This window comes from Triticum aestivum, chromosome 4B (genome assembly GCF_018294505.1).
Source record: "Triticum aestivum cultivar Chinese Spring chromosome 4B, IWGSC CS RefSeq v2.1, whole genome shotgun sequence".
Lineage (NCBI taxonomy): Eukaryota > Viridiplantae > Streptophyta > Magnoliopsida > Poales > Poaceae > Triticum > Triticum aestivum.
Window position 1 is genome coordinate 262,078,351 of NC_057804.1, and position 11,738 is coordinate 262,090,088.

Consider the following 11,738-nt stretch of genomic DNA (forward strand, 5'->3'; position numbering starts at 1 on the left):
CTCTCTCTCTTTGTGTGTGTGTGGGGGGGGGGTCTTTGTAGTTCGCATGCATATATACTCCATCTATAGGTCTTTCTCGCACACTATGTATGATTCTCCAGTCCAAACTAGATATCTTGGGTGCACTCATCATACGCACACAAATTCCTTCGCTTGTTGCCCGTAACTCTCTCACGCACCACTATGTCATCTTGGAGATCTTCCCTCAAACTCTCCATCTACCTAGGTCACACATACACATGCATATCTCACTCGCACTCGATAGACCCATCTAAAACTCTATCTCTCTCCCTCGTTCTCTCTCCATCTCACATGCACACACACAATCTCATGCCTAGATAGCCACGTATGATGGTATCTCACTCAATTGTAGGCACACGCAGTCCCCCCCTATATGTATATGACTAGCTAATCTTAGTCTCCATCACAAACATGTGCATGGTCTATCTCGCTTTCTATCACGCACGCACCTCCCTCGATCTCCCATCCATATAGTCCCCTCACGAACTCGAGGGGATCACTCTATCACAAACACACCCTCTCTCCCTCCCCCATGTGTCCATGTTCTCCATGTGTCCCTCTCGACCTTTGTTCCTTGTTGGCCAGACCTCTATTGGACATGTGCTATATGGGTGTCTCTCTCCGTTGCAAACAATCACGCACTAGCTATCTTCGTGTATCTCCTCACCTCGCTTTTCTATCTCAAAGATGCATGCATGATATGTTTGCATAAGAAATCAAAAAACACACACTCTCTCTAATTTATCGTTTATTGTCACTTACTCTTTCATACACATACTCTTTTTGCACACTCACTCATTCTCCTTCACACACACACTTGATCTCTCTCGACTTAGGCACTCTCTTCGGTCCATCGCATATAGATTTATTGAAAAGTCAAACATCACAAAGTTTGACCATGTACGTGGAGAAAAACATTTACATCTAGAACGGCAAACATATACCATTAGATTCACCATGATATGTAGTTTCGTATGATGTATCTTTGGTATTGTAGGTACGAATAACATTTGCATAAACCTGATCAAAGTTTCCAAAGTTTGACTTCTAAAAAATTTACATGCACTGCATTATCGAGTAGATGGAATATCTCTTTCCCCCTCTCAGCTATATGACGCACCACTCAGCCTTATCGGGGTTCCTCTATCTCTCTCAAACTTTATATCTCCCTGGTTCACACATACACATGTCTCGCTCGCGCTACATATAGACCCGTCCAACACTCTCTGCCCTTGTTCTCTCTCTATGTGCCATGCACCCCTCTAAGTACGAGAATCCCTCACTCCATCATAGGCGCATGCACTCCCCCCTAAGTATGATTATCTCTCACTAGCCATCAGGAACACATGTATTGTCTCCTTCCATCCATACGTCTATCTCGATATCTCTCGGGGTATCTTCTATCACGCACACACCTTGTCACTCGATCTCCCACCCATGTAGTCCCATCACGATCTCCAGGGGATCTCTCTATGAGAAACATACACTCTCTCCTCCCCATGTCTGCATTTTCTCTGTACGTGTCTCTCGACCTCTCCCCCTTGTTTGTTAGACCCCTCTTGGCCACGTGCTAGGGGTCTTTCTCTCTCGGTTGCAAACAACCACACACTATCTCCTCACGTTGCTTCTGTTGTCGAAGATGCATGTGTGATATGTTTGCATAAGACACACACGCTTTTTCTCTACTTTTACGGTGTGTTGTCTATGTCTCTTTCACACACGCACACACACTTTTTTCACTCACTCTTTCTATTTCACACACACACACTCTCTCTCTCTCTCTCTAGTTAGGGACTCCCTCACGTCCATAAGCATATGGATGTTTTGAAAAGTCAAACCTAAGAAAAGTTTGACCAGGTATATGTGGAGAAAAACATTTACATCTGGAACGATCATTAGATTCATCACAACATGTACTTACTTCATACTATCACTTATCTTTGGTATTGTAGATATAAGTAATTTCTTTATAAACTTGGTTAAAGTTTCAAAAGTTTGACTTCTAAAAAAATGTTGGCACTACATTATCGAACGGAGGGAGTAGCTCTTTCTCTCTCTCTCTGTTATCTCTCATGGGCCTCCCCTCTCACTCGAACTCTCTATAACGATGGATTATATGCTCACTGTGTCAGTGTATAGCTCTGTATATTGTTTAGATGACTGGTCAACCAGTCCACATGTTGCCTTGTCAGCTCGTGTTCTCTATCTTCGTGTGCTGGCCCATGTGGCAGTGGGTGAAAATAAGTAAACTAGACGCCCATCTGACACGCGGTGAAGTAAACAAAGTTGAAACCACTCGGGATAGCATCCCACACGCTAGTAAATTGAGGGCGCATTGAGGACACACTTCTTCCACGTGAAGGACGCACTCGCGCATAATTGACCACTGCGTGGCGGCATGCACAGAAGGACGCACTCGCGCACACCTAGCAGGCCCTCCACTATGTAGGCCAAAACACATGCCAAATTCACTTGTGATGCATTTGGCATCGATGCCCCTCCATTGCTCACCTGGTGCCCCAATCAGGATCACCTACTTTGCTCTGGTGCCAAATTAACTCACACAATGAAAAAACACTTGCGTGGGAGAGAGAGAGGACTAAGACAATAAAAAAACACTTGTTTGGGAGAGTGAGAGGCTGCTGTAGTTGGTCTGATTGATTTGTTTGTACATGTGGGTCTGTGTGCACAGCGGTGCCAACTCTCTCACATCGCGAGAGCGGTGCCAACATATTTTGATTTGACATTTATGCGTATTATGTGGCATACTTTTGAGAAATATGCATCGGCCACATAGTGGAAGGCAACAAATGCCCAAGCTCTTCACGTGCTCCTTGGTAAATGAGAGGAAAGAGAAAGAGAGAGAGATAGAGAGAGAGAGTGAAAAAATATCACTAGCCAGCCAACTGTATCGTATGAGCGAATGACATTGGTACCTCTTGATGACATGGCAATCTTATATAGCCAACTGCTCTAATATATTCTCTTCTTTTGCAGATAAAAAAAGACCGAAAGTGAAAAATGTGTTGCACTATAACAATCTCATCGAATGCTTTGATCTCCATCTTATAGAAATTGATTTCATTGACTACCGAGGCAGCACATCTGAGATTAAATTGGCCAGGCTCTTTGTTCTGGAGGCAAGTGTGCTCAAGGTAATGAGGTTTGGTGTTCTCTGGCGCAACAATGAATGGCGTGCTGATCACCGCAAGCGTCTAAGCCTAAATGACAAAGTCTCCATAGAAGCTAAATTTGTTTTTGAAACATCAAGTGGCCAGAGATTCGAAAACTTATTTGCCCATTAGTGACTTGTCAGGGCGGTGGATTTTAGTTCGTACGATAATGCTACATCCACCTAAAGTAACGGAAGTTCTTACGTAAACTTCCTAGTAATTCCCTCTTAGTAGGTGCAGCATTACTCCTAACATTTGTAATATCAGTTTGAAACTTGTAATATTGTCGTGTCCTATTCCTGCATTTTCAAAATCATGCGAATCAAAGAGGTCCTAAGTTGGTGATGATGTTGTGCCTGGCATCTTTCACCAATAGTCGTCGGATCTAGATCTGGCGCATACAAACCAAACTTCTCCAATTTTGCAAAAAGATGCCCACACTTGTTCCCTATTTACAAATAACTCCTTGTCTCTCACAATCAGCCTTATCTCCTCCCCACCACACCTAGAAGGCCATGGAAAAATCTAGTGGCGATGGCCGCTGCCAGCGCCGTCCACCCCCAATCTTGGTGTTTCGTGCAATGCACGGGCATCTACGCACGGGAAATTATGTCAAACACGGCTAGTTGTAAGTAGGCTAGCTCTACAGTCATGATGATAGTGACTGCAGACTGTGAGGCTGACTATGGTATGCCGAACCCAGCGCCTATACTCAGGTGTCATCTCCGAGCAGGGTCTTGTCACTTCACTGTGAGGAGCAGCACGTAATAATTTGACCAACGGGTAGTACAGTGCTACTACATTGGTAGTACTACTACTAGTACTAGCACCACCGTCTGGATTTAGTAGTACTACCACGTCCATCTGGATTTTAGTATTTGACTAGCAATGTCTAGTAATGCATGTCACAAAAAATGTACTACTCCCTCTGTAAATAAATACATTGTTTATTGTTTTATTCCTATCAGCGAGAGAACGTAATGCCTTTTTGCTAATTAATAGGATTACATGCAATGAACTCACCACTGCATGTCATGTTTGATAGTCTCAAGTCACTGAAATCATGCACGGCCCACATCTCTCATTGGTTGATATGTCACAAAATAAGAAACGAGGAGGGAGCTAATGTACCATGCCTAAGTGTTTTGGGATTATTTGGTTTTCGTAAGGTGACTTACACAACATTTTTGGTTACATGCATTAACATTTTATTAGTTAAATCAAAGGTCAAAACTTGGCACAAAATGCAAAGGGGACCAATAAACCAGTAAACATCAAATTTCTCTCGTTCGGCCCCAACTAGAGGTCTGGTGAGATGACTATACCGCACCGGCACGGAGGGGGACGCAGCTTCATTGACTTACTGCACCTGCCTTTGGGTGTATGACACGTGATCCCAACGGGTGGCTGGCCCACCTGTCATACAGCCAAAGGCAGGTGCAGTAGAGGGCCGAGGAGTAGATGGCCAACACGCACGTGAATTCAATGTAGTATGCACTTCTCATATAAAAGCTCCCCGCCAGTCCAATCTAGTACGAAATCCTATGCACCTACACAAGCTAACCAAGGGCAAGAGTGATCACTCCAATCGCAAGATCAGTTGACTAGAAGCTAGACCCATGGAGGCGATGAGCGCAAGCATCAGCCGGCTGTCGGGGATTGGGTACGACATATGCCAAAGGATGGCTTATCATGGTGGGAGCGAGTAGAACGTCGCCGGTGCCCGGAAGCGGGATGAGGCGAAGACATGCACGCCGGCGGAACTTACCCAGCTTCAGGGCTCTCCGAGGAGATAACACTCCTACTGCTGCTCTGCAGGGTCTCCGCATGGTCACTATGGCAAAGTGGTTACAATGGTGCTCCTGGAGCTATTTCTGGATGTAGGAGAGGGCAAGACTACCTCTCTCCTTCCTATGCTCTAAGGTCTATCTCTATCTGGGTCCAAACCCTTTGCATGGGCTTCCAGGGGGGTTTATATAGGCCTACCCCCCGGGGGTACAATGGTAATCTGGCTAGACGCGGTTCCCAGCCGTCTGTCTCTCAGGTCGTCGTCCTCTCTACCGACTACTGGGGCCCGCCGATTGGCGGGTGTAACGCCCCAGATGTAACTTTCCATATTTGTATCCAGCTCTTGCCGTCTCCGGCGCTAAGTTATATTTATTTCTTGGGTTCGGGTCTTGTCTCCGTGTGTTGATTTCGTTTTCATGCATCTCATATCATGTCATCACGTGCATTGCAATTGCATACATGTTCATCTCATGCATTCGAGCTTTTTCCCCGTTGTCCGTTTTGCATTCCGACGCTTCGTTCTCCTCCGGTGGTCATTTCTAGTCTTCTTTCGTGTGTGGGGTTTAAACATTTCCGGATTGGACCAAGACTTGCCAAGCGGCCTTGGTTTACTACCGGTAGACCGCCTGTCAAGTTTCGGGTCATTTGGACTTCGTTTGATACTCCAACGGTTAACCGAGGGACCGAAAAGGCCTCGTGTGTGTTGCAGCCCAACTGTCACACCCTAGCTAGTCATGCATCAGAGTGTGTGCATCATGTTTAAATTTCCATTTAATTTGAAATGGGGATCTGTGAAACCCTCAGAATCATTTTGAAAATGATCCAAATAAAAATTTCTCCAAAAAGGTCCAAGAAAATGATCATGTTGCTCTCTGAAAATATTGGACAGAGATAAAAATCAAACCAATATTTTTAAGAGCTCATAGGTATTTATTTTGGGCATTTGGAATTAATGCATAATTATTTGCATTGGAAATATATTATTTATATATATTAATATATGTCCAAATATTATGCCATTTATAAAGGAGCTCTGGAATAATATATCTAGCTCCTGCAAAAATTGGCATAAGTTAAATAAATGATTTAATATATTATTTAAATCAAAACAAATGTCAGAAATTAGAAAACAGAAAATAATTAACAGGAGGAGCTTACCTGGGCTCCTCCACTGTGCGGCCCAGCCAGCTGGCTGGCCCAGCCAGCAGCCGGCCCAGCCCACCTCCCTCCTCTGTCGTCTTCGTCCCGACAGAGGGAGGGGAGTGTGGCCGGCGCGCGCGCGCCACCGCGCCACGCCACCTCTCTCCCTGCCTGCCTGCCCTCCCCTTCTCGCCTCGATGCCCCTGGACGACGCCACGCCTCCCCCCTGCTCTCTCTCACTCTCCCCCGGCTCTTCCCTCCTCTCCCTCGCTCTCTCTCTCACACGGCCGAACACCACCCTCGCCGCCGTTCGCCACAGCAGCCGTCTCCGGCCACCCCTCGCTCCCCCGACTAGCTCAGAAGCTCCGCCACAACCCCCTCTTCCTCCCCACCGCTCCACGGGTCCCCGGAAGCCCTGCATCGCCGCTACGTCGCCGTTCCCCTCTTCGGGCTCTGACCATCGTCGCCGTCGAATTCGTCGTCTCCAGCGCGTCCCCGAGCCCGCTAACCATCCCTGCAGCTCCGCGGTGAGCCCCCGGATCGTTTCCCCCTTCTCCCCTGGTCTCTTTCGACCTCTAGGCCCTAGCCCCACCTTGGCCGAGAGCTCCACGCCGCCGGCGATGTCGCCGTCGTGGCCACGATCACCGTAGCACCCAACCGAGCACACTATCGTGCTCCACACCTCACTAGGAGTACGCAGCACGCGCTAACGCCTCCCCAAACCCCCTGCAACACCGATCCCGACCGCACCCTAACTCCGGCGGCCGCAGCCGAGCTCGCCGCCGTCGACTCCGGCCACCCCAGGCCCAGCCAGGGCCACCGTTCGACGCGCGGGAGCAAGAGCTTTCCAACGAGCCCAAGCACGGCCTCGCCCGTGCCCTGTAGCGCGATCCCGCGTCGCGCCGCCGTCTCGGACCTCGCCGGCGTCACGTCGCCGGTGGGTTTGACCCACTTTGACCACGGCAGGACACTCCCTGAGTCCCTGACAGGTGGGCCCAGCCCTGTAGCTAATTAGGATTAGTGCTAACCACTAATGGTTAACCCCCTGACACTGACAGTGGGCCCCCAGCGCCACTAACCCCTAATTAGGATTAAACTAACCCTGTTTAACCCCCCTGTCACTGACGTGTGGACCCCACACGTCAGGTTTGACTCCAGCCAGCCGCAGTTGACCACTGACGTCATGCTGACGTCATGCTGGCGCAGTAATTATAATTTCTGGATTTAAATTTAATCAGGAAATTCCAGAATATTATTTAAACTTCAAAAATTCATAACTTTTATTCTGTAACTCCAAATTGGACAAATTATATATGAAAAATGATCAGAAAAATCCAATCTATCCATCTGTACTATTTTCATGCATGATCAAGCAAGTTAAATTGATGTTTTAAGCAGAACAAGGAAAAGCACTTTAAAAGGTCATGTTTGAGTTTGAAATTTGAATCTTTGATTCAAATTTGTTCAAACCCTTCTGGTTTTAGTTGCATTAGCCCAACACACTCATATTGCCATGTTTCATGCATGCATCATACTGTCGCATATTGTTTGGTGATGTTTGTGCATCGCTGTCCCTTACGACAGGTTCTGCCTCCGAGGAGTACCGTGATTACCCTAACGAAGAACCGTATCAGTGCATCGAACCATCAGGCAAGCAACCAACCATTTGATCATATCGATACAATCCCATGTTCTCGCTCCTGCTCTCTTTTACTGCATTAAGACAACACGTTTCAAACTGCTGTGTGCTACGGTAGTTGAACCCATTTCCTCTGCATGACCTGTCATTGCCACAGTAACTAGATGAAACCCACTAGCATGTGTAGGAGTTGATTGAGCCATATGTATGTGTTGTTCCTACCTTGCTATGTCTGCTATGCTTAGAGTCGTGTCAGGTCTGGTTCATCTGGGTGATGGGCTAGAGTGAAATGTTTATGTCGGTAATGAGAGTGGTGTGGTGAACATGATTTGGTAAAGGTATCGATGAGAGGCCATGTAGGAGTACATGGTGGGTTGTTTCATTGAAGCCGACCTTAAGCACTGAGATCTATATATGTGATTTAAGATACAGCTACTACCATGCATTGGGCCCTGAAATATGACCCCGCTCGACTTCTTATTCACCCTAGCTCTCTGTCCAGGAGTTGCAAGTAGTTTCTGGTGTTTGTAGCCTACTGGAGGCCGTGGACAGCGCTGACCGTAGGGGTGGGCTGTGATGCGGTAGGTACGTGGCCGGGTGTACCGAATACCCGTTAGGTATCTCGGGAACCCTGTTCACATCGTTCGGGGCCGTATGGGAAACCTCGGCCGGACTCCCTGCGGATGGAACATGAATAGGCGATAAACCTGGACTAGAGGCTTAAGTGTTTAGGTAGGTCGTGGTCTACACCCACGTCGGTTTTCGCTTGAAGTCTGCCGAGCACATGTCGTGTGCAGACGCTAAGTGGTGGAAACATGTATGAAGAAGTACACCCCTGCAGGGTTAACATGATCTATTCGAATAGCCGCGTCCGCGGTAAAGGACTACTTGGTTGCCTATACAGTTCATAGACAAGTAAATGGAAACTACTAAAAGCCTCAAGATAAGTGTGAGTGCCGAGGATGGCTCTTCCGTAGGAAGACGGAGGTGAATCCTCGGTAGTGTATTGAAGTGGTGAGTAGTGGACTCGTGTGCGCAAAACCATTTCAAGTTGGAGTATCGTAGGATAGCCTAGCCAAGAGTCAAAGCTGGCTTGCTGCAATAACTCCACCAACCCTTCTTGATAATATGCATGTATGTAGGATCTGATGTAAGTCTTGCTGAGTACCTTTGTACTCATGTTGCTATAATCTACATTTTTACAGAAGACGCTGCAACCCCTTCTGATGGGTTCTATGTAGACGTCGACATCAACGAGTAGGCTAAAGACCCAGGTGGTGACCCTGAGCTTGTGAAGGACCACGTAGTAAAGTAGGCTTTCCAAGCCTCTTTTATTTTACTAGTTGTCTGTACTCAGACAAGTTACTTCCGCTGCTGGTTTGTATGACTGTATGACTTGTATGTTGGGTCGTGAGACCCGTACCTTTGTGTATGTTATGTATGGCTCCCTGAGCCTTAAATAAAGTAATTGTGTCGTAGAGTCATGTTGTGATGCTTCGTTGTATTTGCACATATCGAGCATATTGTCTGTATGATTGAAATGCTTGGTATGTGTGGGATCTGACTATCTAGTTGTTTATCTTTAGTAGCCTCTCTTACCGGGAAATGTCTCCTAGTGTTACCGCTGAGCCATGGTAGCTTGCTACTGCTCTGGAACACTTAGGCTGGCCGGCATGTGTCCTTCTTCGTTCCTGTGTCTGTCCCTTCGGGGAAATGTCACGCTTTGAGTACCGGAGTCCTGTTAGCCCGCTACAGCCCGGTTTACCGGAGTCCTGCTAGCCCAGTGCTACAGCCCGGACCCACTTGCTGATGACCGACACGTTCGAAGCTGGGTCATGGATGCCTGTCCCTGTAAGTCTGTGCCACTTTGGGTTTACGACTAGTCATGTCAGCCCGGGCTCCTTATCATATGGATGCTAGCGACACTATCATATAAGTGAGCCAAAAGGCGCAAACGGTCTCGGGAAAAGGTAAGACGACACCCGTGGGGATACCGTGCGTGAGGCCGCAAAGTGATATGAGGTGTTACCGGCTAGATCGATGTGACATCGAGTCGGGGTCCTGACAGCGTTGGCATCAGAGCCGGACTGCCTGTAGGTTCTCCAAGCCAAACTGGTCGATGTTGAGTCTAGAAATTCTTTAGTTATATGTAGGGGAATTGTTTGTGGGTTGGAACGTAAGGCTCTTTTTACTCCTTTATCTTATGACTTTCTGATCTGAGTCAGTCCATTCTTCCACCGGGGGTTAAGGAATTAGGATCTGTTCTCTGTATCAGGATCACGAGTTACTAATCAGTAGTACCTTATAAGTTTGATGGTTACAAGCCTAGTTCAGTTCTACTACCACCTTATGTTGTTAGAATGGTTTCAGAACTTTGATATGATGATGTTGAGTGTGTACGAAATCCTTTGTCAAATGTCTCAAAATCCTTTTTGAGCATTTACAGCTGTTATGCTGCCAAAATTTTGCTAGAAGTTCTAATGCCTTTGCATTATGATTGTGCTTTCAGATGGCCACTCGCGACCTCACTCAAGTGGTTCGCCTGACTCGATGCCTAGATGTACCCGGCCATACTGCCAAGTTGGTCAGGGTAATGACTGAGGCTGGATACCGCTGGTATCCCGAGTACACGGTCAAAGAGCAATTCCGAGATTTTAATCAAAGCCAGTATCTCTGCACTGTCAGGATATTTCCATCTTATCCTGGATCCACCGAGCCTCTTCACTTCTCCTATGGACTCGGGGTTACTATTGAGATGGCTGTGCAGGACGCCGCCTACTCTATGATGACCATTATGCGAGTCAGGTCTGGTTTATTTCGGGACTCTGATTTCCGGTATATGCCAGGATCACTTCCGGGAGCACAAGGGTATCTCCAGGCTATTTATGCTGACCCCACTCAGGAGGATTCACGGACTCGCACCACTGCTGAGATGCTTGAGGATAAGGACCGTGAAAATCGAGCCTTGAGGTTAGAGCTCTTCAATACCCGTGCTGACCACTGGGCCACTTTGACTCGGTTCGCACCGGCGGTGCAAGCTGGATATTCAGATATGCGCGATCTCTATCCTGTGAGATCTGCTCTGCCGGACGTGATGGTTTGGCATGATGTAGGAGGCATCACCCCACCTCGCGGTCCCCGCAGGCCACCGTCTGTTGGTCCAAGGCCTCATCCTAGCCCCTATGGTCCACAAGCTCCGCGAGACCGTCTGTTTCCGGATGATCATGTTGAGCTTCCAGGCTATGGAGGTGACTTCTACGAGGACTACTACGGATCGGTCTGAGTTAGTGGTAGTATCACTAGTTCGCACTAGCTGTGTCTTCTATCGTCCCGCGTGACTCGTGGGATATGACCTAGTTTGTACTCTTCCGGAGGTGTAGAAAAATAATGTATAGGAGCTTGGAATGCCTCCGATGAGATGTAATCCTCTTTTCACCGTAATAGTACTTTGTTTGGTCTTGTACTAAACCCTGTATAGTGTGTATGACGATGGAATAAAGAAGCAGTTTCTGTATCTACCATGTCATACGGATGATCATCTTGCATTTCGAGTTATTCCTTACATTATGTGTCCTATGTCGGAATTTTATCATCCTGACTAAATCATTGTCTTGTTTACCTAGGATGGTCAACACGCGCACTAACCCTGCTCCTCAAGAGCAGGCCGAAGGCAGTGAAGTCAGGGATGCAAATCTGCCTCATCCTCCTTCACTAGCCGAGGTTATGATGGAAGCTGAGAGAAACAAGCGGGAGACCAACCGTTTGTTGGAGCGTATTGAACAGAACACAGCACACCATCAGAGGACTAACGTGGTGTCACTCAGTGATTTTATCAAATTACATCCACCCACGTTCCACCACTCCGTCGAGCCTCTCGACGCTGATGACTGGCTTCGCAGTATCTCTCACAAACTGCGTTCCGCGCTGGTAGCGGAGGCTGACAAGGTCACCTTTGCTGCATATCATCTTGAAGGCCC